This window comes from Phoenix dactylifera, unplaced genomic scaffold (genome assembly GCF_009389715.1).
Source record: "Phoenix dactylifera cultivar Barhee BC4 unplaced genomic scaffold, palm_55x_up_171113_PBpolish2nd_filt_p 000477F, whole genome shotgun sequence".
Taxonomy (NCBI): domain Eukaryota; kingdom Viridiplantae; phylum Streptophyta; class Magnoliopsida; order Arecales; family Arecaceae; genus Phoenix; species Phoenix dactylifera.
Window position 1 is genome coordinate 244,395 of NW_024067898.1, and position 5,026 is coordinate 249,420.

Below are 5,026 nucleotides of genomic sequence, written 5' to 3' on the forward strand. Positions count from 1 at the left end.
TGCATGATTAGAAGTAAAGATCACCATTATCATTTGCTTGCTTTATGAGCTTTATATTCTGTCAAATGAATGTGTAGAATACACTCCTATGTGGTTATTTCATTAGAAAGGGATCTATGTAAAATAACCACCTTATTTGAAAACACTCATTACAAATATGATAAAGTAATTTGTGATTTGGAACAAGCATCAAAAGCATGATAGAATAATTATTTAATAGACCAGACTGTGTGATCATTATGTGCCCTTGTGCAAGACTTCAATCTAACTCTAATGAATCATAATTTATTGATAACAAATGAATCATAATCTGAATCTTGATAGAAACAATTGTTTAAGGCAATTTGATCAAAACTTAGCTAGCATGCCTTATTGATAATTATCTTAAGCAAATAGAATCTAAGCTAAATTGATGTTGAAAATAAGAAATTAATTTGACCTTGATGAATCTTCCTATTGCTTCACATGCTTGTCCTTGAACAGTCTTGGTTAATGAAACTATCTCTTTAGTTCAAGTGACATATGTTTGCTTATATTTAGGCAATCTCTTGAGTAAAGTGACTCAACATTCAATGATTATCATATCTTAGGTTGAGTTACCTAGTTAAGAAATATGTTATATGAATGTTTTGTATCTTGAAGAAACTAATGACTTTCTTTCAAGAAAGAAAAGAATTTTGTTAATAATGCAGGATCCTTGAGCAAGAAAATGAGAGATTTCAATTTGAAGGATATCTCCATGTAAGATACAATAAACATTCTCATGCAAACAAGAGAGAGGACCTTCTTCAGCCAAAAGTTCATACATAAGAAATCTAGTAGGTATTTGACTGAAGAATGCAGAATGGATTGGTAATTCTAGATACCTCTCTCATAAATTAATTGAGCAAAGTCAATAACTTAAATCTTAGTATGGCATGGTTAAAATCTTTAATTATTAATTTCTTGATATCATGTCTATATATATGTATTCATTGACTTATGCTCTCAGAAATTGATTCATGGTTTGCTCAAATTAAAATGCACCTATGCCTATATCATAACCATGAAATACACAAGTATATGCTTAAAATTTTGATGTAAAATAACTTGTGAAAAGTTATGAATCCTTGAGCACAATGAAAATATTGTTTGCATGATATACATCTATATGATACATAAGATTATTTCTTTATTCTGCTCTTTCATGTAAATTACTTGAGAATAACAAAAAGAGAGAGAGATAAAGAAAAGAAAATGGATATTATTCAAGAGATGTAAAATCTAAGCAAAGGCAAATACTCCAATCTTAAGGAAAAGAAAAACAAGCATAATATATTCAGCACTTTTGGAAGGGATAAAATCTGTAATTAATTACACTTAAACAGGGAAAGTTTGAAGTGAACATTTGAACCTTTCTATACTGCTCATCATAGGGATGGTGCCAATGGGGAGGCTAGTGGTAGTACCCGGCACTATTTGACCCAACTATTCGGTGTAGGGCATATTAGGGACGGCACAAGAGGGAGGCTAGTGGTAGTACCTCGTGTCCCTTCCAACTCCACCGGATAGGGAGCAAATAGAGAATAGAGCATAAGAAAGTAAAAATGAATGACAAAGTAAATGAAAGTTGTTGCTGGTGGTTCAAACCGAGAACGATTGACACGACGGTGTGAACGGGGTTCCGCCTGAGTTGTCTTGGTTGGTGCTGGTTGCGCTCCACCTTCCGCCAAGGAACCTGCAAACAAGCCTTGCACCACCACCAGGGTGGTGATGGCCCTCCGACGGTCAAGTCAGAGGAGATTGGAGGAGGAGAGATGATAATCACAAGTGGGAGAGAGTGCTCTGGGAGGTATTGCTTACTCCCCCCCCTTCTCCCCCCAGCCGCATATATACCTGGCTGGGAGGTCTCTCAGGGGGGTTTGTCGTCGTGGGGCACGATAGAATGGCCACTGACATGGCCGTTACGGGGCGTCGTGGAGCAGCGCTGGGTACGGTCATGGCAGGGCGTAGTGGAGCTCCGCTTTGTACGGTTGATACAGGAGATCGTGGGCAGCATCGGGTACAGCCGTTGCAGGGAGTAGTGGAGCAGGAGGCCGCGGCGTGCCTCTGGAGAATAGCCTGTCGTTATCAAAAGATCTCCGACTCGGGGTCGGAATGCTGGATCATAGGGCAGCCGACCCGGGGTCGGGCTGCGACGCCGAGGAGGTCCGACTCGGGGTCGGAGTGCTGGATCATAGGGCAGCCGACCCGGGGTCGGGCTGCGGAGCCGAGGAGGTCCGACTCGGGGTCGGAGTGCTGGATCATAGGGCAGCCGACCCGGGGTCGGGCTGCGGAGCCGAGGAGGTCCGACTCGGGGTCGGAGTGCTGGATCATAGGGCAGCTGTAGCTTTCCTGGATACGCGTGCCGATCACGTGGGGCATGGCGGCTCAATTCCCCCATAACAGTAGCCCCCCACTTCCGAGCCTGGAACCAGAAGGGGAACAGGTGAAGGGAGTGATGTTTCGAGATTGCCGCCATCCTTCGGAGAGGCGCGCGCGCTTCAAGCTTCCCGCCTTCTTGCAGAGGTCGACGACGTCATGCGGTCGGTGAAGTCGAAGGCTGTTGGTAGGGCGTCCCTGCTGGAAGCAGTCCGGAGGAGGAAACGAGCTCTTCCGAGCGGGGCCCCACCGGCGAAGAAGTCCCGTAAGGAGATACCTCCGATGCCGACCGACGAGTCCGGGCCCACCGGTCAGGGAGATGTCGTGGGCACCGACCGGCAGCTGACGCTGTATCAGCCCTCCGGTGGTAAGGTTGCCGCTACTCCGGAGGTGCCACCTGAGCCTGCTCAAGACGGACGGGTCGGACGTGATCGGTCCCCGACCCGGCCTTCGACTCGGTCGGCTCCTGATGACTCGAGGAGGGACGCGCCGAGGCCCCGGCCGAGCGGGACCCTATCAATTCCTGGGGCGACCCCCGCCCCGAGCGCGATCAGCCGGACTCTTCCCCAGGCGATGGATAAGGGTAAGGCTGCAGAACCACCATCCGGCTCCGGGGAGAAATCGGGGTCTGCCTTCACTACCGATGGCGCCCGAAATCTCATCGAAACAGTGTTGCTGGAGAAGGACCGTCGGCGGGTCCGGGAGTTGGATGTCTCTGACGTTGGGGCCGCCAGCTGCGTCTGTCTCATGTCGGTGAGTGTTCTTCTGGCCGTCTTTCACCATTTATTGGCTCTGTTGTTCTCCGCCTGACTCCCTTATTTTTCCTATTTCTTAGCTCGCCCAGTACATGATCCGTCTGGAGGAGTGCTACAAGGAACAGGCGGGGCTTTTGGCGAAGGCCGAGGACCGGCTGAAAGCAATGGAAGAGGGAGGCCGGGCTGCGGCAGGCAGGACGACCGGGGACCTCGAGGCGAGGCTCCGGGAGGCCGAAGAGCGGGCACTCGGCTTCGCCGCCCTGGAGGAGCAACTGTCAGAGGCTCGGGAGCAACTCGAAGCCGCCTCGGGCCTCGAAAGCAGGGTCAAGAAGGCGGAGGAACGGGCTGAAAAGCAGTCCCGGAAGATCGCGGACTATCGAGAGCGGTGGGAGAAGGCCCAGCGGTCTGCCGACAACGCCTGCGACCGAATCCGCTCTTTTGAAGCCAAACTAGGCGAACTGGAGTCGGCCCTGGAGAAGTCATGCACGGACGTCCAAGAGCTCCGTTCGCGCCTGAAGGAAGCCGAGGCCGCTCGGGTTGCTACCGAGGCGAAGCATAAAGAGGCTCAGGCTGATCTGCTGAGGGTCTCCTCTGAGGCCGAAGGCCGGATTGTGGCGAAGGTCTTGGAGGCCAAGGCTCAGATTATGGAGCGAGCTGAGGCGGAGCTGGCCGAGAAGAGGGCGGAAATCGGGCGTCAGGCGGTAGAGGCTTACCGCCAGTCCGCCGAGTTCACCCATGATATGTCGGAGGCAGTGCGGACCTATCGCCAGTCTGACGAGTTTGTCCATGACGCGTCGGACGCGGGGGCCGAAGCCTTCACCTTGGGCTTCGAGGAGGGCCTGGCAAGGGTGTCAGCTAAGTATCCCGAAGTTGACCTGAGCGAGATCTCCCTCCTGGACTCCTCTCCGGCGCCATCGCCTGCTGGTTCTCCTGCTGCTTCCCTACCTCCCGCGGACGAGCCCGGCGTTCCCGACCCGGGAGTTCCTCCAAGCTGACCTCTTGTACCTTTCATTGTCTTTTTTATTTTTGTATGTCGGCGTTTTGCCCAATTGTATGGGCCTCGGCCCTGAAAATTAATGCACGTTGAATATTTCTTCATCTCGCCCTCGTCCTCTTTTTTTTTTTTTTTTTTTTTTTTTTTTTTTTTTTTTTTTAGCTCTTGGTTGCTTCTTGCTGACTTTTGATTCCCAAAGTTCTTCCGGCGCTAGGCCAGGCATCCGAGGGTTAAACCTCAGGAAACTCTTCCGGCGCTAAGCCAGGCATCCGAGGGTTAGGCCTCAGGAAATTCTTCCGGCGCTAAGCCAGGCATCCGAGGGTTAGGCCTCAGGAAATTCTTCCGGCGCTAAGCCAGGCATCCGAGGGTTAGGCCTCAGGAAACTCTTCCGGCGCTGAGCCAGGCATCCGAGGGTTAGGCCTCAGGAAACTCTTCCGGCGCTAGGCCAGGCATCCGAGGGTTAGGCCTCAGGAAACTCTTCCGGCGCTAAGCCAGGCATCCGAGGGTTAGGCCTCAGGAAATTCTTCCGGCGCTAAGCCAGGCATCCGAGGGTTAGGCCTCAGGAAACTCTTCCGGCGCTGAGCCAGGCATCCGAGGGTTAGGCCTCAGGAAACTCTTCCGGCGCTAGGCCAGGCATCCGAGGGTTAGGCCTCAGGAAATTCTTCCGGCGCTAAGCCAGGCATCCGAGGGTTAGGCCTCAGGAAATTCTTCGGGCGCTAAGCCAGGCATCCGAGGGTTAGGCCTCAGGAAACTCTTCCGGCGCTGAGCCAGGCATCCGAGGGTTAGGCCTCAGGAAACTCTTCCGGCGCTAGGCCAGGCATCCGAGGGTTAGGCCTCAGGAAATTCTTCCGGCGCTAAGCCAGGCATCCGAGGGTTA